Consider the following 26,757-nt stretch of genomic DNA (forward strand, 5'->3'; position numbering starts at 1 on the left):
GTGACTCTACAATTATCTCAATAAAAATGCCAATTAAAAACAAAAAGGCAAATGACACACAAGAAAACAGCTGCCATAAATATAGTTGACAAAACCACAATAAAGGATTTTCCAAAAAAAATTAAAAACCCAGGAAGAAGAAAAGGAGACAACTGTAACATTTTGGAATTTAGAAGCAAATGAAAGAATGGCAACTGATCAAGCATATACAAGAACGCTGCAGTAGGGACAACTTCCAACTCTACCAATCAACCTTGCCAGCCAAGAGCTTAGGAACTCAAGAGCAGGTAACTCAGGCTTGGGTGGGGGTGGGGGACTGGTGTGATTAAGAGTGAGAATGACTAAAAATTGTTTAAGCAAGCTATAAACTTAATCCTTGTTCTCATTAGGAAACTCTACCCCTCCCCCGCTCAATGCAGGAGACTAGAGGTTTGTTGTCTGGAGAGGGTTAAACAGATTTTAGGACTAGGGTGCTCCAGGCATAGAGAAGGACATGAGGACCACACCTAAAATAAGGGGACTAAATGTGGATTTAAACATACTGAATGCAGAAGGCTGAAGCCCCAGCTCTCTTATCATGTGGCAAAAAAGAAAGCTGGCAGTTAGTCCTCACCTTGAGGAAGACTACAAGAGGCTTTTCTAAGGAGTCTGGTAAACTGGGGAAAAACCTAAAGATACCGACATCTAGGGTTTGCCAATTTAACAGCTATCGCACTGTGAAGTTCACCATAAATACACCGTGCTAATGGCAACTGAGAGCTTCCAATCAATGTTTCAGCGCCCCAAACCTGCTCATGGTTTAAGCCATGAGCAGACAACAGCTACTAGATATCGAGGAAAACCTCTAACATACGAGATCTAAACCAGTATTTTGTAAATGTGTTAAATGAGGCTCATATCAGCTGAAAATGATACGAAAATTAGTATTCACCACAATGGACAGCTCATCCATATATTTAACAAATATTTAATGGGTGGGGTAGTATTAAACGTGCTTGGAAAACAAGAGTAAAGAAGCTAAAAGAAGCAAACAAGGAAAATCTCTTCCCTAGCAGAGTTTACATTGTAGCAGAGAGAATTGGATAATAAACATATGGGGTGCCTGAGTGGCTCAGTTGGTTAAGCCTCCAACTCTTGGTTTCAACTCAGGTCATGATGTTATGGTTCGTGGGATAGAGCCCCATATGGGGCTCTGCACTAACAGTGTGGAGTCTGCTTGGGATCCGCTTTCTCCCTTTCTCTCTCTCCTGTACCACCCACCCCCTTTCTGCTCATGTGCATGCGTGTGCTCTAAATAAATAAACATAAAATAAATAAACATAATAGTTAAGTTCTCATTTAATAAATTAGTAGATTAGTGCTTTGAGAAAAAATAATGGAACAAGGTAAGGGGGGGGCAGTGTAGAGGCAGTTGCAAATTTAAAATACGGTGACCATTGTAAAACTTGAAGGAGATGAGGGAGTTGACAAGTCTATGAAAAGAGAATTCCAGAAGTCGGAATTTTCAATGTAGGAACCCTAAAGCAAGAGGAGCATGCCTGAAATATTCAAGGAAGAGCAGAGTCCAGTATGGCTGGAGAAGAGTGGGGGTGGGAGGGACAGAAGATAAAGCCATAGAGGTACAGCAGGGAGAAGTACAGATCATGTATACAAGGGCCTTAAAGACCACTGGCTTTTTCTCTCAAATAAATATAGGGCTGATGGAGGGTTCTGAGGAAAAAGACATGATACTGATTGGGCAAGTTTTCAAAGAATAACTATGGCTGGTGTGTTAGGACAGCATGAAAGCCAGAAATACCAGTTAGAAGGACAAACAGGATGGAGTCTCTCAAAATTTTATTTTTTTAAAAGATTTTACTTTTAACTAATCTCTATAACCAACATGGGCTCAAACTTACAACCCCGAGGTCAAGAGTCCCGTGCTCTACCAACTGAGCCAGCCAAGGCCCCCTGAGTTTCTCAAAATTTTAGAACTGACAGGGGCCTTGGAAGTAATTTTTTCCAAGTCTTTCATTTTAGAGATAAGGAAACTGAGTCCCAGGAAGCTAAGTGAATTTTCCAGTCACATGTTCAAGTCTGGAATAATCCACCTTGCATTTGTGTAGCCTTTTCAGCACTTTCAGGTTCATTATCTCATTAGTGCTCAACAATCTTCTGGCAATTCATAGGGTAGCTGATAGCTGATACTCATTTATCAGATAGGTGGTCAAAATTAGGGACCAAGTCGAGAATATTCTCTCAATACTCAATATAAAGCTATTAATGGTCTTTACAGGGAGTGATTCTGCAGTCTGGCTTCTAATATCACAGAGCATTAAATAACCTAACTAATTTAGACTAATTCTTAAGTAATTTATCTAATTCCTTAAGTAACAGAAATGACACACTCTTACAAGATCTAATCCCTTATTTGGTAGCCTTGGCTGTGCTACCAAATGTTGCCGTGGTGTATTACGTAGCATGATGTCCTTTACAAATTAGTAAGAAGAGTAATTCTGAGGCAAATAGGAAATAGTGATTTTGTTTCCCATGGTACTGTGTGCTTAGGTCTCTTCTCCCCTTTCTTCCCACCCAGTCTCATTCTGCAAGGACTTTCTTAGATTAGAGAGCAGCTGATAAACTAATTCCCATATGATAATTCTTGATAATAGTACAAGGTGTTATCACTCCAAGGGAACGTGTAACCTTAATAGGAAACCCAAAACCTTCAAATCCCAAAGGAATTGCAGTCAAGTTAACAGAGAATACAGTATTATTATGAAGACCTCCTAGCATTTTGTCAAATCACACTAAATAAATTCAAATTCAACAACTGTTTATTGATGGACATGGTTCTTGCCGTTAAGATATTCAGCCCAGTGAAAGAAGACAACATAGAAAATACTAGCTTTAGTTGACTGAACATCTGCTGTACATTAGGCACTAAGCTAACAACTACTTCTCATAAGCAGTATGTATCAAGTATTATATTCAGCTCACTTTTTAGCAAATAATAAATGTTAATAAGTACATTGTGGCCACGATGACTGTAATCATTACCTTCATAACTGCATTCAATCTTCACTTCTGCTCTATGAAGGACTTATTAGCTTTACTTTAAGATAAGGAAATTGAGGCTCAGAGAGGCTGAATAATGTGTTCAAGGTCATACAGCTATTAAGTGCCAGAATTCAAACTCAAGTCTGTATAATGCTACAGCTTATGGTATTAATACTGTACAATATTTAAAATTTCCACAACATTAATAGAAAGATATTTAATTTCACTTGAAAGTTTGAAGAGTTGGCTAATAAGAATATGCTATAAAGAGGAAGTGACATTTAAGCTGGGTCCTGAATGACAGTTTACCAAGTGGGAAAGTAAGGGGGTGAATAGAGTTTGGTCCAGGTAAAAAATGATGACAGTCTGAACAAAGAAAACGGGGAGTACAAAGAGGGAAGTAACAAGAGATATGTAGGAAACAGTCTTTCAAACAGCCTTTGTGATACTAGATATGAGCATTGAGAAAAAAGTATTAAGGATGACACGAAGTTTCTGGTCTGGGTGAATGGAAGGAAAAAAATTTCACTACTGAAATTAAGAAAGTATGGGGGCGCCTGGGTGGCGCAGTCGGTTAAGCGTCCGACTTCAGCCAGGTCACCATCTCGCGGTCCGTGAGTTCGAGCCCCGCGTCAGGCTCTGGGCTGATGGCTCGGAGCCTGGAGCCTGTTTCCGATTCTGTGTCTCCCTCTCTCTCTGCCCCTCCCCCATTCATGCTCTGTCTCTCTCTGTCCCAAAAATAAATAAAAAACGTTGAAAAAAAAAATTAAAAAAAAAAAAGAAATTAAGAAAGTATGGAGAAAAGTGGGCTTTAGGGACACATTATGATTTTGTTTTGGATATTATGAGTTTGAAGAATATTTGGGACAACCAAGCAAGGAAATATGTTAGGCAGTTGGAAACCATGGTCAAACGTAGAAAAGAGGTCAGGGCAGAAGACAGATTTGGGAGTTACTGTTGTGACTACAGTAGTTTGAAAAATGAGCATAAGAGATCGACATATATGTAGTACTTGTGCTATGTGCATATAAAGCCATTCTTGATGTTGATACCATACTGAACTCTGAAAACAAGCAGGGCCTAAACACATGCCCACACATCAACAAATACCCAACATCTTCATCTTCACAGATGAAAAAACTAAGATTACTGAGATAGAGTGTAAAGTAGGGGTACGGTGATCTCCAAGGACAAAGACCTCAGCCTATTTTTACTTTAGTGTCCTCAAAAACATATCTAGTAAACTAGATGTTCAATAAATACCCAACGAACAGAAAGCAAAAATGAAGAAGGCATAGAGAATAAAAGAGAATGCCTATAGTTAAATAGTTTATGGGGTAGAATGGACTGTAGGATCCAGATGCTCTCAATCTTGTATTCTTTAAATTCCACAGGTGTTTCTAACCCCCCCTCCTTGACACAAGCACGGGCGCGCACGTGCGCGCGCACACACACACACACACACACACACACACAATGTCCCTACCTCAACATCATGAAAAACATGCTCTTAAATCTCCAACAAGAGCATAAACGTTCCCTTCAAAATTCCTTATTACCAGACGGCACCTCGGAAAAACCCACGGTCAACATTATACTTAACAGTGAAAGACTAAAGGTTTTCCCCTGATACCAGGAACAAGCCAAGGATGTCTGCTCCTTCTTCTATTTAACATTGTACTGGAGGTTATAGCCAAGGCAATTAGGCAAGAAAAAAGAAATCCACATTGGAAAGGAAGTAAAAATACCTCTATTTGCAGATTACATGATCTTTGTATACAAAGTCCTAAAGAATGCACACACACAAAAACCTGTTAAAACTAATAACAAGTTCAGAAAGGATGCAAGATACAAGATTGAGAAATACAAATTAACTGTGTACCTATAGAGCAATATGAAATTGAAAAAACAATTCCATTTACAATAGCATCTAAAAGAACAAAATACTTAGAATAAATTTAACAAAAGAAGTACAAGCCCTGTATTTTTGAAAACTGCAAAATATCACTGAAAGAAATTAAAGAGGACCTAAATAAATGCAGAGATCCCATGCTCATGGATTGGAAAACTTAAAACTGTTAAGACTGAAACTCTCTGTGCCACAGATTCAACACAATCTTTGTCAAAACCCTAGGTAGCTTTTTTGCAGAAACTGACAAGTTGATCCTAAAGTTCATATGGAAATGCAAGGGACTCACAACAGCCAAAACAATCTTGGAAAGTACAAAGCTGGAAAATTCAATTCCTGATTTCAAAATGTACTACATAACTATATTAATCAAGATGGTAATACTGGCATTATGACAGACCTCTAGATCAGGGGAACTAAACTGAGAGCCCAGATAAAAACCCATACACATACAATCAAATGACTTGTCATAAATGACAATCTATGAGGGTGTCAAGACAATCCACGAGGAGGAAAGAACAACTTTTTCAATTAGTAGTGCTGGATTGGACTCCTACCTCATACCTTGTACAAAAATCAACTCAAAATGGATCAAAGGTCTAAATCTAAGAGTGCAAACTATAAGACTCATAGAAAAAAGCATAGAAGTAAATCTTATGACCCTGGATTAAACCATCGTTTTTTTTAGGACACCAAACCACAAAAAACTAAAGGAAAAATAGGTGAACTGGATTTCATTTAAATTTCAAAATTTAAAACTTTTGTACTTCAAAGAAGTACACTATCAAGAAAGTGAAGACAATCTACAGAAATGGGAGAAATTACTTGTCAATCATATATCTGTTAAAAGACTAGTATCCAGAATATATAAACTCTTAACAATTCAACAACAAAAAGACAAATAACCCAGTTAAAATATGAGCCAAGAATCTAAATAGACCTATCTTCAAAGAAAATATATACATAGCCAGTTAGCAAATGACAAGATGCTCACAATCAATAGTTATTAGAAAAAAAAAAAGTCAAAAATCACAATGAGATACAATTTCATACTCATTAGGATGGCAATAACCAAAAAAAAGGACAATAACAAGTGTCGCTGAGGATTGGGAGAAATCAGAATCCTTGTATATTTGCTGGTGGGAATGTAAAATGGTGCAGGTACTCTAGGAAAAGTCTGGCAGTTCCATTAAATGTTAAACATAGAGCTATCATATGACCCAGCAATTCCCATCATGGGTATATACCCAAGAGCAGTGAATATATGTCTACACAGAAGCATTTAAGTGAATGTTCACAGCAACATTATTCACACAGCCAAAAAGTGAAAACAATCCAATGTCTATCAGTGATGCATAGGTAAACAAATCTAGTGTATCTATATGATGGAATATTATTCAGTCATAAAAAAAAGAATGGCGTACGTGGATGAACCTTGAAAACATTATGCTAAGTGAAAAGAGCCAGACATAAAAACGTCACATATTTTACGATTCCATTTATATGGAATATCCAGAACTGGCAAACCTATAGAGATATAAAGTAGATTAGTGATTGGCAGGGGCTGAGGGAAAAGGAGAATCGTGTGTGTGTGTGTGTGTGTGTGTGTGTGTGTGACAGACGGGAGAGGGGGAGGGGGAGGGGGGAGGGGGAGGGGGAGGGGGAGGGGGAGGGGGAGGGGGAGGGGGAGGGGGAGGGAGAGGGAGAGGGAGAGGGAGAGGGAGAGGGAGAGGGAGAGGGAGAGGGAGGGAGGTGGAGAGAGGGAGGGAGGGAGAGAGAGAGACAGACAGACACACAGACAGACTGCTGATAGGTACAAAGCCTTCTTTTAGAAGTGATTAAAGAATTGTGGACTTGAATAATGATGATAGGTTACCTGTATAGCACACTCATCCCAAAATTTTTTTCCAATTTTATGGAAAAAGATTATTTTCTATTTTTTGGCAATATCAAAGCCATCTGATAAACATGCAAAAAGCAAAAATTCTGTCCACAGGTTAGGTCACCAGACATCATTTCTCAACCTTCTATTTAAGTTATTCACATGGAAGATTTTCAAATTTTCCTAGATTTCCTTAAAGTCTTAAGTCAGGCTGTTGGCAAAGCTTACCATTAGATAGTCAATCATGATTGATTTCTTCAAACCAAAGTGCTGATGATAGTTCCAAAAGTTAGTCTCAGAGATGCTAGAGTAACTGTTTTGATTGGAAACTCCCTCTCCCTTTTATATGGAGAATCCATGTTAAATGAAAAGAAAATCTAGAACAACAACCCATCAGTATAGAATGCATACGTTCAGAGAATATAAATTACAATATACCCAGCTAGCATCTCTCATTTCTGTCCTGTTCCTATTTTAAGGGTATATTAATGAACATCCCCTTTGGGAATGGCTACACCTGATGTTGCAAATCCCAAAGAGTACTTTTAAACATCAGTCTCTTATAGTCCCATCTCATTTCAACATTAAGGAGGAATAATAAATATGTCCAAAATACATTTCCCTATTAGGCTAGGATTTCCACTTTCTTTACCACAAACCTCTAAGAGCTAAAAATCTAAATATCTAATAAGCAGAAGCTCCAGCCTAGACAATATAACAAATCCAGATGGAAAAATTATACAGAAAAAGAAGTGGATTTGTTTCCATGTAGTTGCCTTAACTAAAATGTTACTCTAGGGTAAAAGAATCCCTGTAGCTTGGTTTGTCTCAAAATTCCACCAAAGATAGCCCTTTTCTATTTATACAATAAAAAAATCTCATGAGACTTTCTTGACCAAGTTCATCAATGAAAGCAAATTATTATGTTAACTGACACCACAGATACCTTTTTCCCAAAAGGAGAAAGTGGGTTAACATTCAGCCTTTAAAAATAACAAAACCTTTACCCCTATATATTCATTCATTAAAGACAACCACAGGGACGCCTGGGTGGCTCAGTTGGTTAATCTTCTGACTCCTGATACCAGTTCAGGTTGTGATCTCACGGTCGTGAGATGGAGCCCCAAGTTGGGTTCTGCACTGACAGTGTGGAGCTTACTTCGGATTCTCTCTCTCCCTCTCCCCTGCTCTCTCCTCTTTATCTCTAAATAAATCAACAAAACTTAAAAAAAAAAAAAAAGACAATCATAGATAAAGATAAAAATTTGGCTTGAGACAAGTTATAAAAAATTTAAATATGGATGACAGAGTTTCATACTCCAGGGTGAGATTTCATCAAATGTAATAAAACCTAGCCAAGCAAGGCCAGACCAGGTCAGTCCCCCAGTGGTAAAATTAAATAAGCTTAAGGGAACAGAGTTGAGATTCATGAGGTATAGATGATGTCCAAGCCAATCCTGAAACAATAATCTAGCCAGATTCACAACATTAAAGAAATTATTCTGCTAAGAAAATGATAGAACTAAATATGATTTTTCTGTTCTTCCTTTTAACTTTCTGCATTTTCCACATTTTTTAAAAAAAATTTTTTTTTCAACGTTTTTTATTTATTTTTGGGACAGAAAGAGACAGAGCATGAACGGGGGAGGGGCAGAGAGAGAGGGAGACACAGAATCGGAAACAGGCTCCAGGCTCGGAGCCATCAGCCCAGAGCCTGACGCGGGGCTCGAACTCACGGACCGCGAGATCGTGACCTGGCTGAAGTCGGACGCTTAACCGACTGCGCCACCCAGGCGCCCCATCCACATTTTTAATAAAACACTTATTACTTTTATGATATTTAAAACTTTTAAAAGATTAATAGTTTTTTTTCCAAGAGTAGCATTTAACACCTAAATGCTCAAACTTCACTGATAGAAAATAATCTCAAAGAAACATAAAACCAAGTGGAAACGTTGCTATAATTCACAAGGTCAAGACAGTCTCACTTGCCAAGTAGACAGTTTACCCTGAGGGCATCAGAGATAACAATGCTTGTACTTTGCCCCAATCTTTTCTCTGACAAAATACGCTTTTGTCTATAGTCACCAGATGCCTCAGCAAGTGCCTTAGCCAAGTGCCAGAGGCTCAGAGCATAGATAATGCAGCTGAATCTTGGTACTCTCGTACAGGGATTAAGAAACAATCCCCAGCCCACAACCCTATTGAGCAAGCTTTGGCAGTTGCCAGGGTCAGTAAAGAATAATGAGGGGACAGGGGTCCAGAGGCATAGTTGTACCTCTTTCCCATACCAATGCTCTCTCTTTTGTTCTCAGCTGTTTCACTCGGCTGCCAACTTCAGATCTTACTGATCTCCTTGGTTTAGCCACCATGGCTGTCTATCTTCTTTAAAAAACCATGCTGGCAATGATTGGATTTTAGTAAAACTTAAAACACTTCCAAATAAACTGAGGGTTCCTTGTTTAGGGCACCTTCATAAAAGTTATGAGCCCTGATTCTACCTAGTGAAATCCCTTCTGGCTTTCGTTTTAGCAGACCAGAATACTAATAGCCTGTTCTAGAAGAGTTGTAAAACACTCAATATCCAACTATTTCCTGTACCTTGAAATGTTAATACTAAGAAAGAAGGAGGGAAAAAAATAAAACAAAACAAGAAAAGGAAGGGGGAAAAAACTCTTCCTCTCAGGGCAATGCCCAGACCTCAAAGACCAGGTCCAAGCTCCCTCCCTGCTCTATTTCCAGTCAACCTACGGCCAAAGCCAAGAACAATCCTTCCACTTACAGAGCCTTCCACACTTTTCTCTCCTCAGCCAACTTTGGAGCCAGGATGAGTGACTCTGTTGGCACATGCCAGTTCTTGTTTATGAGCTCAGTTGATTTTTACCACCTCAAAGGCTGTCTGGCCCAAGGCCTGCCCTCTCTTTACAGGATCTTTCAAACTTCAAAACAGTATCTTTTCTTGGACTCCTCACAAGACAATGAGGCGTGTTACTTAACCTATTGCTTTCAGCTTGGGTCCTATCCAAAGACTTCTCTGGAGACTATATTCTCAGGGAGCAATGTCACCTAATACAGAAGGACATTCTACCCTTCCATACAAAGAAGATAAAAACTGAAAGATTTTATATATTTTTTTGAGGGGGGGTACAAGTGAGCAGGAGACAGAGAGAGAGAGAGAGAGAGAGAAAGAGAGAGACAGACAGAGGAGAGGGAGGGGGAGGGGAGAGAAGAAGGGGAGAGGGAGGGAGATAGGGAGAAGAGGGGTTCACCCAAAGCAAAGCTCATGTTTACCTGAAGTGGGGCTCATGCTCACCCAAAGCCGGCCTCAAGCTCACCCAATGTGGGACTCAAACTCACAAACCGTGAGATCATGCATGACCCGAGCTGAAGCCAGAGGCTTAATGACTTAGCCACCCAGGAACCCCTGAAAGACTTTATATTAAAGGTAAAAGCAAACACTTTGAGAAGTAACTTCAGTGACCATCAAGAAAGGGGTCATAAGAGTTGAAGTGACCAAAATAAAGCAATCCTCTTCCTTTGCTGTCACAGAATAGCAGAGTGGGTGGGAAGGAAAATACCTGTTTTGCTGATATTTCAACTCTGTCCTGTGTCCAGAACTTATTTCTGAAAATCTTGTAAAAAAGATTTTCCTAGATTTAATTCCACACCCTATTGGCTAGGAGCTGAATAGAGATACCTGGATGCCAGATTTTCAGACTATTTTTTGATGCCTTTCCATCCTACCATGTATCCTTTCTCCTCACCTTTTAGAGACTGAGGGAGAGGAGTGAAAATCTAGATAGATATCATTATGGGTTACAGCCTGGTTCTCTATTGCCTTTGGTGAAAACACTTTGTTTTGTGGAAACATAACATTCACAACAGAAAACTGTATATTTTATATATACAACTCCCTCCATTTTCATGAACGTACACTGCTGTGTAAGTAACGCAACAGGAAACAGCGTTTTAGCAAATGGTTCTCAAATGGAGATTTTTGCTCTCTAGAGGACATAGGACAACGTCTGTAGACATTTCTGGTTGCCTCGATTTAGGGAAAATGCTACTGGCATCAAGTGTGTAAAGGCAAGGATGCTGCTAAGCATCCTACTATACACAAGACTGCCCCCCACAACAAATTACCTAGTCCCAAATGCCAACGGTGCTCTTACTAAAATCTGTAGATTACAACAATGCAGAAACTCTCTTGTGTTTCCTCTCTAGAAAGGACTTTGAAATGCAAAACTCCTTTACTTAGTAGAAAAGCTGCTATTACATGATGCCATAAGGAGGTAAGACAGAGCCTCAGTGATCACAGATGAAAAAACTCACCTGCCTAGAAATGCAAGAGAGGTTCCAAGGAAGAGAAAAGAAAACGGTACACACATTTGTTGCTGGCCTACAACTACTAGATAATCATATACTATGCATTTACAGTATACTTTTAATCCATATAAAATTTAAGAAAAGTGACATTCAGAGGTAATTTTGCAAGATTCCACATCTATTAAGTGCTGAGATGCAAATACAAATCTAATTACAAAGTCTATGCTTTATAATTATGTAAAATTTATGGAAGTTGAGACTGATTTGGAAGAGACAGCAAAAAGCAGAAAAAATATGGGAATTGGTTAAAGTAAGAAAAACAAAGATTACCTTCACTGTTTACAAGTAGCACAAGAAAGGAACTTTCCCTTAAAGCATGACTCAAGCCAGTAAACCAAATCTGACTATAGAACCAAGCAAGTTCTAGACTACCTTTCAGGGGATTTTTAAATGTTTTTGTAGACATGTGTTCCCGTTGTAGTTTTGCATGCTCTCCATTTCACAGGGAAGCACTTCTTAACATGCCATTTAAGTTAGTACCTTCTCGGTGTTCCTCAATGACCTATCCTGGGCCCTCTTCTTTTCATCTCATTCAACAGACAAGTTCTCCCCGGGTAAGCTCATCCAGTTGTATGGCATCAGTTACAATTTACTGGTTCATATTAATAACTCCTAAATCTTTATATTTCCAATTCTTTCTCATGACCTCCAGACCTTAAGGAACTTTTCTACTTAGTTGTTCATCATTTAACTCTCTCCTCCAAATTAGCTACTATTCATCCTTCAGATATTTACTCAAACCTTTTCATGGATATTTTCTCTGCACCTACCCTGATATGCATGTGATTATTTGCTTCCATTCTATCTCTCCTACTAGACTGTATGCCCCATTGGACTTATTGTTCAGTAGCATGCAAAATGAACTTTGGAAAAAAAAATTTTTTTTTAAGTATTCTCTACACCCAACATGGGGCTTCAACTCACAACCCCGAGATCAGGAGTCACACACTTCTCTGACTGAGCCAGCCAGGTTCTCTGAACTTTGGAAATGGTTTTGAAAGATACAGAACACACAAGCAGGAGAAATGTGGGAAGGAACCATCCCTAAGATAAGATCAATAAAAGCATATTTAAGAAAAGATCATTTTTAGGGATGCCTGGCTGGCTCAGTCAATAGAATATGTGACCCTTGATCTTGGGGTTATAAATTCAAATCTCATGGCAGGTGTCGAGATTACTTAAAAATAAAATCTTTTTTTTTTTAAAAAAAGATAATTTTTACTAAGTGAGCACCACACTAAAATCTAAGTTTCCTTTAAAAGTACTGTTTTTGGAGGGCACCCGGTGGATGGCTCAGTCAAGTTAAGTGTCTGACTCTTGGTTTTGGCTCAGGTCACGATCTCACAGTTTGGGAGTTTGAGCCCTGCATCGGGCTCTGCACTGGCAGTGAGGAGACTGCTTGGAATTCTCTGCCTCTCTCTCTCAAAACTAAACAAACATTTTTTTTTTTTTTTAAGTACTGTGTTTTTGTTTCTTGGATGGTATGTAGGCCAAAGACACCATCACTTCCTATCAACTCCTAATCTACCCTAATCTCAAATCTATCCTAATCTCAAATCCCTAGTCATAACCATTTCTAAAGATAAACCAGTCATTTGCCATTGTCTTACTAAGAGCAAGTAAATGCTTGGTAAGGAAAGTACAAATATTTGTTTGTTGTTGTTAAAAATAAAAACAAACCACCAAAGTTTACTTTTTTTTTTTTTTTTTTAAACTTTTTTCAACTTTTTTTAAATTTATTTTTGGGACAGAGAGAGACAGAGCATGAACGGGGGAGGGGCAGAGAGAGAGGGAGACACAGAATCAGAAACAGGCTCCAGGCTCCGAGCCATCAGCCCAGAGCCTGACGCGGGGCTCGAACTCATGGACCGCGAGATCGTGACCTGGCTGAAGTCGGACGCTTAACCGACTGCGCCACCCAGGCACCCCCCAAAGTTTACTTTTAAGCACTCATTCCCCACATCACAAAGCCCAACCCCACTATCTCTTCACTGCCACTAACTTCCAAACATACCTCTCACGCTGTCACCAGTTTTTTTTGACAAGCTTTCACCAGTATCAAAGCTTTATGGGGGCAAGGGAATGGGAAGGATTAAAGTGGATTTGCTGGCCCTTTTCTCCTGACTTGGGTTATTAGATATGAAATAGTGGATGAAATGTGGATAGGGAATAAAAACAAATGAAAAACCTGAAAATTTTGGACAAATATGAAAATGTCATTGTATTGTTTTCCATCTTCCCAGACTTTGCTTTGCTCTCAGTGCCACTTCAGGTCACTATCTAGCAGATAGCAGATGCTAGGGACAGCTCTACCTAACTTGGGTCCTAAGTAACACTTAATCTTTGCCTCTGTGTGACATCTGAGGACACTTACCTGTTTAGTTCTAAGGGAGTGTTTAGAGGGTAGGGAAGTGGCATTATTTTAAGACTTTTAAGTCTGTTCCACATCTATTACCCATTCTGAAAAGAAGCTCCATTTCACAAAGGCTAAGGGGCAAAACCCAGAACTTCCCAAGTCAGTAAGTTTAGAATGTCCATTTCTGGGAGCTTTGCCCTGCCCAAACTGCTTCCTAGGTAGAGGCAAACGGTACTTCTCTTCTTTCTCAGCGATGTATTGGCCTACACCCAGAATCATTTTTATTTAGCTCTTTAACATGAAAACTTCTGTTTAACCTATCCTCTTGGGCATTTTATAAACTATGTTCTGTCCAAGAGCTGCCACTAGTGTACAGCTAAAAGCATAGCATGGGCATCAAGCCTTCAAATAAGGTATACCACATCTCTAAGCAGTGCCATCTCTAAGCAGTAGCTAAGCAGTAGCTTAACAGCAATTTCAAAGTATGGGTAAAACCTCATTGTCAATAGTATAATGGTTTTCTTGATACAACCAATGCTGTGCCCAGACCGTGATGGATGCCCATGTAGAACATAAAAAATGGTCCTTTTTTTAAAATTTTTTTTTTTTAAGGATTTTATTTTTAAGTTATCTCTACACCTACTGTGGGGGCTTGAACCCACAACTCCAAGATCAAGAGTCCCATGCTCCACAGATTGAGCCAGCCAGGTACCCCACCAAATGGTTATGTTTTCCTGGTTACTTATTTTTAACGGGGGAGGAGGAAGAAAAGACCTCTCTAAATCTGCCTAACTAAATATAATTCCACTTCGTTAAGACAGGAGTCTCAGAAATAACAAAAAATAATTAAAACAACATGCTGTTTTAAAAAGCATGGTTTAGATTCTAGCTCAAAGTCAGAAAAGGACAGAAGGTAGAGTACCGCAAAGACGTCACCAAAGACACTAAGCTTAAGAGAGACTAGGCTCAGGGATATTTATGTCGGTAAGAAGAGAATAGCTTTGTTCTTCAGTTTGCCTATAAAATAATTCTTGTTTAATTCAAGGCTAAGACTTGAGACTACCATATAGAAATGGACTATTTCTTCACTGATCAAGGGAACTTAAAGAGAAAGAATTTGTGGGTATGAAGAACATTAAAGTTAGACTTGAAAAGTAAATGCTACAAGAGAATAATCATTGTATTAAGCTGGATTCAATCCAAGGACCTATGAATCTCCACTACATAGAGAAATCTAGACCCCAAGATTTCCTCTGCCATAAAATAATTTGGTACACTAAATAGATAACTGGATATATACATTTACCACAAATGTGGTAATCAAAAAACTTTATGTGGCTGGCAATTAAAAGAAAAGAAAGAACAATTTCAATGGTATAGGCCTCTTGGTTATTCCAGTCATTGAGTATACACTCTGGAGCGAGCCAGAGATGGTAGACTTGAACAGCCATTCACTTATCTGGTTTCCAATCCCATGTGCTTCTCATAGTGTAAGTACTTAGCCAGGATTAGGGTAACTCTAGTTACAAATACACTTCATCAATACAGTCCGTAAACACAAGCCAGGTTTTACATGAGACCTCAACAAAAAAATAATGGTTTGTTTCAATGATGGAAAAAAAACTGTGTTGAATTTATGAAGCTAGTATGTCAATCTCCCAACATGGTGTCATACTAAGTGATTTTACGAGTATTTTCTGACCAAGTACTTCATACCCTGACTTTAGAACCTGATCCTTGTAAGAGATGGGAAAGGATAGGACAGATATCAGACATAAACAAAAATTAAAAATTTTCTCAACCTCTTTCTGAAATTGTTATAAGCAATCAGCTTGTTTGATTTCAAGTCTCCACATTCTCAATCGAAGCACATATGTATAAGCAAAATGAAAAATGCCTTATGGCATATTTTATCTCAAACAGACACTCTACCAGATGTTTAGGAATCTGCATACTGACGGATTTAAGATCTAGTCTAATATGGTGTATATAAATGTGTAGTCACATCGTATGATGACTTCTTCCCCACATTTGCCATTTTTTCTCTTCCTATTCAGTGGTATATGTATTTGAAATACTCCAAGACCTAAAAGGATCCATCTAAAGTAGAGATTAATGTAAATTCAGAAAGCATAGGTAATACATGTGCTAGTACTCAAAACCACATTTTAAATTTTATTGTATGAGAATTTAAGGTCACATAATTATAATTCTGGCCAAAATATGGCATTCCATAATGTTCTGAACTGAATTTGCAGCATATTCAAATATGTGTTCATCTCTGAAAGCAACTGTAGCACTCTAATTATTCTTCCTCAGAGACTTAAAATCCCAGCAGGGAAATACCTTATACACAAAAACATTTAATTCTCTTCTTGATTTCAAATAAGTAGTATGCAGTATAAAGAAAAGAAAAAAAAAAAAAAAAAGGAAATAACTTAGAGGAGACTTCTATTTATGTGAGGTGATGCTTGGTCTTCTAAAAACAACATGTTTAAAATCAGTGTGTCCAGAAACATGCTCAGGAATAAGGTCTTAATTGGCTAGCTGCATTATTTTGGGGTACCATGAATTTCCAGAAAATTAGGGACACCTATCGTCTAATTAATAAGCACAGAAATACATTCAGAAACAGATTAGAAAATAAACTGGAGCACTTAGTTGGCAAGCATCTGACTCTTAATTTCGGCTCTGGTCATGATCTCACGGGTTGCTATCAAGCCTTGAGTTGGGCTACAAGATGGGCTTGGAGCCTGCTTCAGATTGTCTCTCTCCCTTTGCCCCTCCCCAGCTTATGCTCTTTCTCAAAGGAAGGAAAGGGGAGGGGGGAGAGGAAGAAGGAAGGAATGAAGGAAATAAACTGCTTTTATATTAGCAATAAGTTTAGATTATCTAAACCTGTCTTCTGCTCCCTTCTAATTTATGTTTTTAAAAATATCACAAATAGTCAAATGCCAAATCTAGTCTTAAGAATTTTGCTCAAATTTGCCTTAAAAATTCTGGAATAATTTAAAACTGAATCAGTAACAATGATACGGATGTTCTCACTTAAAATCTATAACTATGAGAAACTCAGTAATTAGTTCTCCTAATTAAGGGGGTAACAAGAAGTTAGAGTCATTCTAACTGTATTCCTAACTGATTGAACCTAACACAATGACTGAGAAATGAAAAAGGAGAGTTGGAGGAGAATCTTGAGCATGATGAAAAACACTTGAGAATCATATATCTAAAGTGTAGTGCATAGCTCCATCTGGAAATGGCAAAAAACCAGGGTCAACTTCTACAATGACAGTGGCTTTTAACAAGAGGTACAATAAAATCATCTGTTAAAGTTAAAAAAAAAAAAAGAGTACATGTTTGGGGTTCCCAGCCCTAAAGGTTTTACTTCAGCAGGGGACTTTTACTTTTTTAGTCACTCTAAAGTGACTCTGATATGCACCTCCAGTTGAGAAGCTTCCACACTAAAAGACTCTTCAGCCTGAATGTTAATTTCTCTAACCTCGTATTATTTTGCTTGGTGTATGATGAGTACATACACCTCCTTTCTGCTCTACTCTCTGTACCTTTCACTAAGCTTTGATTCAGATACAGGGGTAAGTGCTTTACTTCTGAAGAAACATATCTAACAGGAAATATCAACTCCTGAGTTGAGTGAGTTAGGTACCAGTTTACAAAAAACTTGTAATGGAAAGAACCCATTACTAAACAAAAACAGAGGCCAAGAGAAAACATACAGATGGCCAACAGGTACACGAAAAGATCTTCAATGTCACTAATCATCAGGGAAATGCAAATCAAAACCATATTAAATCATGACCTCACACCTGTTAGGATAGCTATTATTAAAAAGGCAGGGGCTCCTGGGTGGCTCAGTCAGTTAAGCATCTCACTTCGGCTCAGGTCCTGATCTCACGGTTTGTGAGTCTGAGACTTGCATCAGGCTCTCTGCTGTCTGCACAGAGCCTGCTTTGGATCCTCTGCCTCCCTCTCTCTCTGCCTCTCTCAAACAAACAAACAACAACAACAAAAATTGTAAAAAACCAAACCAAACCAAACCATGGGGCGCCTGTGTGGTTCAGTCAGTTGAGCACTGACTCTTGATTTCAGCTCAGGTCATAATCTCCCAGTTCATGAGTTTGAGCCCTGGGTCAGTTGACACTCTTAGCGCAGAGCCTACTTGGGATTCTTTCTCTTCCTTTCTCTCTGCCCCTCCCCTGCTCTCATTCTCAGCCTCTCTCAAAATAAATAAACTTAAAAAAAAAAAATTTAAAAAAAGGCAAGAAATAACAAGTGTTGGTGTTATAGAAAACAAAATCACTAATTTGAAACGATACATGTACCCCCATGTTCACTGCAGCATTATTTACAATCACCAAGACATGGAAACAACCTAATGTCCATCAATGGATGATTAAAGAAAATGCGGTATATGTATATGTAAATAAAATGGAGTATCTTTCATTCATAAAAAAGAATGAAATTTTACTATCTGCAGCTACATGGAGGGACCTTGAGAGCACTATGCTAAGTGAAATAAGTCAGAAAAATACAGGGGTGCCTGGATGGCTCAGTCAGTTGAGTGTCTGACTCTTGATCTCAGCTTAGCTCATGAACTCACGGTTTGTGGGATCGAGTCCCAAGTTGGGCTCTGCAGTGACAGTGCAGAGCCAGCATGGGATTCTCTCTCCCCCTCTCTCTCTGTTCCTCCCCTGCTTGTGTGTACTCATTCTCTCTCTCTCTCTCTCTCTGGCTCTCAAAATAAATAAGTTTAAAAAAAAGATAAATACTGTATGATTTCACTTATATGTGGAATCTAAACAAATAAACACTCAAACTCATAGATACAGAGAATAGACTGATGGTTGCCTGAGGTAAGGGGTGAGGAGAGGGTGAAAAGGAGTTGAAATGAATAAGCTATGGAGATATAATTAATGTATGGCATGGTGACCATAGCTAGTAATACTGTACTGCAGGGGTGCCTGGGTGGCTCAGTCAGTTAAGCCTCTGATTTCGGTTCAGGTCGTGATCTCACAATTCATGGTTTTGAGCCCTGCATCTGGCTCTGTGCTGATAGCTCAGAGCCTGGAGCCTGCTTTAGATTATGTGTCTCCCTCTCTCTCTCTCTCAAAAATAAACACACAAAAAAATTAATAAAATAATACTGTATTGCATATGTAAAAGTAGTAGCATATATCTTGAAAGTTCTCATTGCAAGAAAAAATTTTGTAAATATATGTAGTTATGGATGTTAACTTTAACTAGACTTACTGTGGTGATCATTTTGCATCACATACAAATACTGAATATGTCATACACCTGAAACTAATAATGTTACATCATTTATAGCTTAAACTAAAAAGACCAAGAAAAAATTTAATGACCAGGTCTGGCTCATCTAAACACAATCTAGTATTGGCTACTATGGCTAAAATCCAATAGTCTAAAATTTAAAAATACTCCATTAGTGTATTTTTCAGGCATAGTCAAATTATACTCTCCCAATGGACAACATTTCAGGTTAAAAACTGACTTCTACCAAAAATCTAGGAATTGCCTTTTTATTTCCTGCAGCTAGTGACAAGTCTACAAAAAGAAGTATCTTGGGGCGCCTGGGTGGCGCAGTCGGTTAAGCGTCCGACTTCAGCCAGGTCACGATCTCGTGGTCCATGAGTTCGAGCCCCGCGTCAGGCTCTGGGCTGATGGCTCGGAGCCTGGAGCCTGTTTCCGATTCTGTGTCTCCCTCTCTCTCTGCCCCTCCCCCGTTCATGCTCTGTCTCTCTCTGTCCCAAAAAAAAAAAAAAAAAAAAAAGTTGAAAAAAAAAAAAAAGAAGTATCTTAATCCTTATTCTTCTCCTGCCTGTTCAGACTACCTATAGTTCTAATTCCTTCAAAAGGCTGAAATCTGCACTTCTTATGGATTAAAAGAAGGAAAAACACTTTCTAAACTAAAGCAATGTTACATTCATTTCAATCCTGAAAAAATGGTTCAGAAGGCCTGAGTATATATTAAAACAAAACAAAATAAAAACACAACTCTGATTTTAATGGGAAACAGCTAAGAGCCATGGTTCTACAACCTGAGATCAGCCCTGTACCAAAAGGAGTTCAACAAATGCTTCTAAACTAATCAGTGTAACTCCAAACCTCAATGGCTCCAAATGCTCTTAATCAATCTCTCCTCAAGCCTTCCTAGAAATCAGGAGTTAGAATACAAGCGATCATCAACTCATTACTTTCTAAAACCACCAGGGAGTTAATTCTTTAAAGTCACTAAAGATATCCTTGCATCTTAATTTCACAATGACCTTGCACCTCATACCTAGTAGCAGTATCAGCAATAGTTAACATTTATTGAGTAGTTTACTCTATGCTAGGCACTGTGCTGATTGCTTTTGTGCTTTATCTGACCTAATCTTCACAATAAGATCAGTACTATTATTCACTTCTATATTACAGAGGAGAAAAGCTTGGAAAAGTTAAATATTTTAAATACCTCTACTGCTCTCAAAGTCCCAAACCCTTAGGTATTCCTTCCAATTTGCTCCTCACTATTAAGAGGGAGAAGGTGCTCTACAACAGCAGATCTCAAACTTTAGTATCATAGTCAAAGAAAGAGCTAATGTTGAAATACAAATTGCTGGGCCTCAACCCCAGGGTTTTTGATTTGGGAGATTGGAATGGGCTCTGATATTTGCATTTCTAACAAGTTGCCGGCTGCTCTGCAGCTGCTGGTACAGGGGACTACTGCTTTAGAAAGTAAAAGGAAGCAATCCCCTCTCACCTAAGCTATCACTTTCTCATGTGAAAACACTTCTCTACAGAGTACTTCTAACAAGAGAGACACTTAGGATTTAAAAAAACCTCCAAGGTCTGAAAGCTGAAATACTTCTTTTTTTCCCCCCACTTCACAAAGGTTCTAATATCACCAATGACATTAAGGCAGTAGATATCCAGAAAAAGGAAAATTAAGAACAGAATGATTGTAAATTCTGCTCAAGAGCCTCTTACCATCCACATTTTACTTCTTCTGCCTAAAAGTATTTCCTTTGGGTATCTTAGGGCAAGAGAAACGCCAAAAGAAAAAGGAGGTGGACTGTTTTATAATACTAAAAAATCGAGGACAGCTTCTAAAAATGTAATAGAATTTTGCCCTATAAACAGAAAATCTCTAAATGCTATAAATTTCTTCTCTTTTTTGTCATACTATCCTCCATCTCAAAAGAGCTATTCCCCTTACCCAAGATTAACCCAAAGTCTATCCTTTCTTAGGGAGCTTCAACACTGATTATGTCAATGTCATCTAGGATGAATGACTTCAGGCACAGGATTTGTTAGAAATGTCTCCTCAGCCAGCCAGGGAAGCTTCTTACTTGGGTGGGTGCTGTCAACCATGACTAAACTGTACCAAGAGAAATATATTTCAAAACATTAATATGGCCTGGCACCTTCCTGATGTTAATCCTTCCAAGCCCATCCCAATGGCACAACTGGGAAATTAACTGAAGAGAAAAGCAATCTTCCCTTTGCTCTCTACTTTCAGATGCTCCTCTTCTACAGCTTTGCCATGCACAGCCTCATTCTATACATATACACAGAGATAGAACATGCGCGCACACACACAAATAACTCTCGGCAGGAACCAAAAATCAAAGCCTAACCCCACGGTTTTGAAGTGAGCAAGTCCAATTTCCTTCTTTGTAGCCCTTGACACATGCTGGCTGGGAGCCGTCTGGATTTTTTTCTGCCTTGTTCCTGCACCAGAAGGCTCTGCACTGCAGGTCAGGGGATGATAAGGAAATGAACAGTGTAATTTCCAAGGCCTCTGAACACGGCCCTGTCAGCAGCTCTGGAGGCGGGTTACTCAAGCATGGCTTGAAGAGTGAAAACCACAGAGAGGAGGGCTCAGACAGCCAGCAGTGGCAGGATCTCAGCTGTGTATGTTACTGCCACCTCCAGCCTGAAAGCCCAAGCCCTGCTGCCTCCCTGGATGAGCTCTGCTGGTAAAAGCTCTTATACCCAAATGGCAAAAATACAAGTTCACACTAGGGGAGGAAGATTAAGAACTAGGACTTAGATTTTCCATGCACTCTTGTGTAGAAACAAAAAGCATTTAGTGCTCTTCCAGCATACACAAGATCGCGCGTGCTGGCAAACCCACAATAACATCTATCCAAAAAACCCAATCCCACATCAGGGATATGGCCAGAAAGGAAACTCAATTTATATGAAATAATGAAATTCAACAGGCTACTTCAAGATCTTTTGAAGCCAATTTTTGGTCTCCCCACTTCTCCAACCCCTACTATAAACACCAGGGGCTTTAGAACACATCACCAGCATGAAAATTCCCCAACCTAGGCTTGGAACTTCTGAGCACAGTGCTCAAAATCTTAGCCAATATGTTTATCTATTTATACTGGGCTTCCTATACAGGTGGAATGTTATTGTATTTCAGCCCATTATTGCCTAGGGCATACTGAGACATATTTTAACTTAAATCATGTTTTTTTCTTTTTCTAACATTTATGGAATGCTTCCTACAAATTCAGTATTTATTTCAGGGCTTCCTACTGAATGCTAATCACTGTTCAAAGTGTTTTATATGAATTAAGTAGTTTAATCTCACAACAACCCTATGAACTATTGTTTTCCTCATTTTGCAGAAGAAAAAAATGGAGGTAGAACAGTTAAGTAACTTGATTAAGAACACTCAGTTAATAAGTGGCAGAGCTGGGATACACACCAGGTAGTCTGGCTCCAGAGTTTATGTGAAATTTAAATTTAGAAAGAAGGCTGATGTCTTAAGTCAAAAGTGGTGTCCAATACCCCCCTTATAAAGAAAATTCACAATGGTTCTCAAATGTTTAAGTATGTAACAATTATCTGGAGAGACCCTAAAACTTACTTAGCAGAACTGGGGTTGGGTCCACGAATCTGCATTTTTGACACTCAGGTGATGTGATACACATGGTTTTATGGGCCATATATTTAAGAACTCTACTGTAGATGGTAAACTGTAAGGTTCAAAGAGCAGGAATCTTCTGTTTATTCACTATATGTGCCCAGCACCAAGCACAATACCTGGAATCTAAAATGCACTCAAAGTGTCAACTATTCTTCAATTAAAAATCTTTTAAATAAATAAAAATAAAATGTACTCGATTAATGTACCAAATGAATAATGGTATCCAACAGTATATCATGTCTTTTCAAAACAGTTAATATCTACAATACATTTAAGGTCTCCCTATTAGTGATAGGTCCAAGAAGCACCAGGTTTTTTTTCTTTGTCACAATTGCAAATAATGAGGGAGCTGGCAATGCCTCAATGATTACAATGGAAATCTGAATGCAATATTCCAGAACATAACACACACACACACACACACACACACACACACACAAAACCAAGCTCAAAGTAGCAGCTTAAAAGTAACTTTCCCTCTTTATATAGAATAGGATAGGTTCAACACCAGCTGAAATAGTTCTCTGCAAACATTATCATACCAAAGAAACTCACACTCAAGGATCCTTTGTTTACTGAGCCTCTACAATGTTAAAATCAGTAGAAAAAACAATGAAAACAATTTCAAGAGTATCTGTAAATTTACACCCAATGTTTCTAAGGTAGTCTTTAGAGTGGGCAAACAGAGCAGCCCTCCTGACAGTTGAAAACTTCTAACAAACCCCTGAGTAACAATATGTCATAAGAACCTGGGCACCAAAAACCTGGTCTCTAGGCCTGGCTTTGTCACTGACTACCTGTGAGAGCCTAGGCATGTCATATGACCTCCCTGGTCTTAGGTTCTTCCATAAAATGAGGAGACTGGACAAGATAATTTCCCTGTGGGCCCTCCTTGAATTACAACACCCAGATGGAAAACAGAGCTACTGAAGAAAAAATAAATTAAGCTCAGGCTTTGTTGCATCTCTGTCCCACATAAATATCAACTTGTTTTTAATTTTTTCCATGAAGAAAAATGCTGGAGGGCATTTGGCTTCAGGAGGAAAGGCTGACTGCTATGCCATCAATAGCTGAGATTGAACAGCTAGTTGAAGGAGGAAGGCGTTAAGAGAGAAAGCCTTGGATCAGAAGGAATAAAAGAGACCTGACCTTGGTTGGGCAATGAGAGATTGCAACAGGAGAGAACTGAGCTGGAAGGCATAAACTAGGGCAGGAAAAACAAAACCAAGGGCAAAGGAAGATGCTCTTAGAACACAGGATGCGATAGCAAGCATGATCAGAGGGGGAAAGAGCAAAGAGCACACACTTAATGGTTTTTTTGGGTTTTTTTGTATCCTAATGAGAGTGGGGGGAGAGTGGTAATACATGTAACATTCTGAGAGTAGCAGAAGCTGAGACCCCAAACAAGGGGAAAGCACAGTGCAGACTGTTCCTACCTTGCAAGATCAAAAACAGCAGCCAAAGAGCCCAGGGGAGCTTCTGGTTGCAAACCTATAGATCCCCTAGCCATTAGAGCCTACTGGTTACTTCATATGATTTGAAAAAAATAAGGAGTCTCACCTTAAATTCCTGGTTTAAGCCCAGACTCTTTCACAAGAGTCTGTACTGCAGGACAGACTCAGCACAGATACATCACTGCCTTCTGTGGTTTATAAATTCTTTTCTTCTTGCCTGTCAGACTGGCAATGCAAGCACTAAGCTCTAAGCTTGGAACATTCAGGCAGGCACGCTTCCTCCTCCCTACCTCCCCTTCCATCCCTAACTTAACAATCTATCAATCAAACCAAAGGCAAGGGAACAGGCAAGAGCTGAAAGGCTCTTGTTTATTCCTCAACATTCCCTCCCCCATCTCTTCAGCTGGCAGGAAGTAGGAGCAGCAGTATTCAATAACAATTTAGGGCAGCAGCAGTCGCTAAGAGCCATTTCTGGTCTCTCCTAGAACTCTGGGAAACATCACAGAAAGCCCTGCCAGAGAAAGGTGTGGTGGAGCTGAAGTGGGATGCCATGAAGGGAAATCCACATCCTTGGCTGACAGGTAATTCCCTCAGCCATAGCCTGAAATACCTACCTAGATGAGAAAGAAGGTCTTGAGGCAGATAATTTGAATACTCAACGCTCCCTCATTAGCCAATGGGAGACATGTGACAATTCTATCCTATACCACAAACACTATTTGTCTTCTGACACCAGTCAAGACACTTCCCAAATTTTATGAGTTTTCTTTCTTCATGATAGTTCCCAGTTCAGAATATATAATTCCTAGATTATGTCAAAACATCTGTTTTGCTGTTTTAGTTCTGTTGGTTGTCCCCACATAGAAGGAACATTCCAAACCAATGAAGCCACAGGCAAGCCCGTATCTCAGACAGAAAATCTTAAAAGAAGTTTTCACAGATTCAATTTACAAGCTATAGGAGTAATCATCAAACAATGAGCCCCTATTATGCCCTAAACCCTGGAGTTCTTGTTTCTCAAAAGCTTTTCTGCTTTAAGACTCCTAGCCTTCTTTCCCCTTCAGTCTTTCCCTCCTCCCATTCCAGAAACACTCTCTCTCTGCACAGTGTTTTTATCTCCTAGCAACTTCCAAACATTTATTTAAATAATTATTTCAACAATCAAAAGGCTTTGGAAAGGCACCCCCCAGAACCAAACTGTTCAGAAGGGTTGAAGAACAGGGAAAGGAATTGAGAAACCAGGGTTTGGCTTACAGTAACATCAAACTGCACAGCAACTTTCTGCTTCTAAAAGTACTTCCCAGCAATTTTATCTTTCTTCCAAAAACCGAACCACAGTCTCTCTCCCTTTTCTCTCTCATTCCATTGCCCCATTTTCAGTCTCCTTGGGAGACAAGCCTTATATAGCACAGTTATATTATTAAAGGGCAAACCTCTCCGGCACCAAGGTGTTTTCTTAGCTGAATACATTGCATCTTTCAGCCCAATTATAATGTGAAGGGCAGCCACCCAACCAGTCCCTGGACATCTAAGAGAAAATAAGTTCCATTTGCTACTCTGTTGGAGACTACCATGGACATTTAGACTTAAAACTAACATGAAGCTCAGCATCATTAATCCTTTTACCTGTAGAGGACTACTGGGCCTACATGATTGTGACATGACTCAAAAGTTCTAAACTGAAAGGAAAATGAAGACCATTCTCAGAAGTGGCCACTTTTCAGCACAGGAAGAGCAATGATTATGAACATGGATATATGGCAAGAGTTTACTGCAGCCAGATGTAGGGAACAGTCTAATGGGCCTGGAACAGAAGCAAGAACTCCTGGTGCTCCTAGGCCTCTTTAAAACAGTATTATCCATCTGCCCCCCAGAGAAAATGGTAAATCACAGCCCGCACAGGACGAGCCATGCCAGTAGCCAGCTGGAACTTGACGCTTCTGAGGTGGACTATAGCATCTGTCACCTAAAAACAGGCAGCTTCTCTGGCAGCTGCCTCTGGTGAAATGGAATGAACCATTGTGTTATTAGTGGAAGAAAATTCACAGCCCTGTTACTAGGGAAGCCCAGATGTTGCTAAGAGCTACAGATGTGCCAGAGGCAAAGACCAAAATACCTAAGGCAAAGAAAGCAAAAGCTACCACTGGAATCCAGGCACTGAGAGGACAACACCACACAAACATACACACCCAGCCTCTATTTATTAACACTTACATATGGAAATAGGTATTCCCTGTTGCAGCTGATGTAATTACAGAGAAACCAATTTATGCCGCATCTGCTGGGATCAGCTGAAAGCACAGGGTGAGCAAACACAAAGCAGAAAAATTAAGAGCCAGTGAAGAGTTCATCACCAAGCCAGCCGCTTTGCAGGAAACTGTAAGCTGCTGAAGTTTAAAGCAGCCTGAGCTGACCCCAGACTCACACCTACTTGCTCCAGCCCCGCAAGCTCTATTTCCTGAGACATGAACTAAGATCATCTTCCCAGAGGAGGAAAGCCCCTCCTGGGGCTGTAAGCACCTGTCCTTCCAACTCAAGCAGAAGGTAAGGTATCATTACACTGTTTGGCAGCTATTAAACCACCTGGACACTTTGATTACCAATAGTTGAGGGAGATTCTTGGCCAAGAACCATACTCTTAGTGGCCAAAGAATCTCTTTCAAGGCCAAACATGCATAGCCACAACACCAACTCATAAGGCCTGATTAAGTACCTCTTAGTACAGTCAGTACTTCCTGCTCCCTTATTTACCTTCCGCTTTGC

At 39.4% G+C, this 26,757-nt stretch overlaps 1 protein-coding gene across 3 annotated transcripts in view; it reads right to left on the bottom strand.

The window, feature by feature from the left end:
- Positions 1–26,757, bottom strand: part of ZNF609 (zinc finger protein 609) — a 214,595-nt gene that overhangs the window by 159,636 nt on the left and 28,202 nt on the right. The gene's annotated exons all lie outside the window — the stretch shown is intronic.

Source organism: Neofelis nebulosa, chromosome 7, assembly GCF_028018385.1.
Source record: "Neofelis nebulosa isolate mNeoNeb1 chromosome 7, mNeoNeb1.pri, whole genome shotgun sequence".
Lineage (NCBI taxonomy): Eukaryota > Metazoa > Chordata > Mammalia > Carnivora > Felidae > Neofelis > Neofelis nebulosa.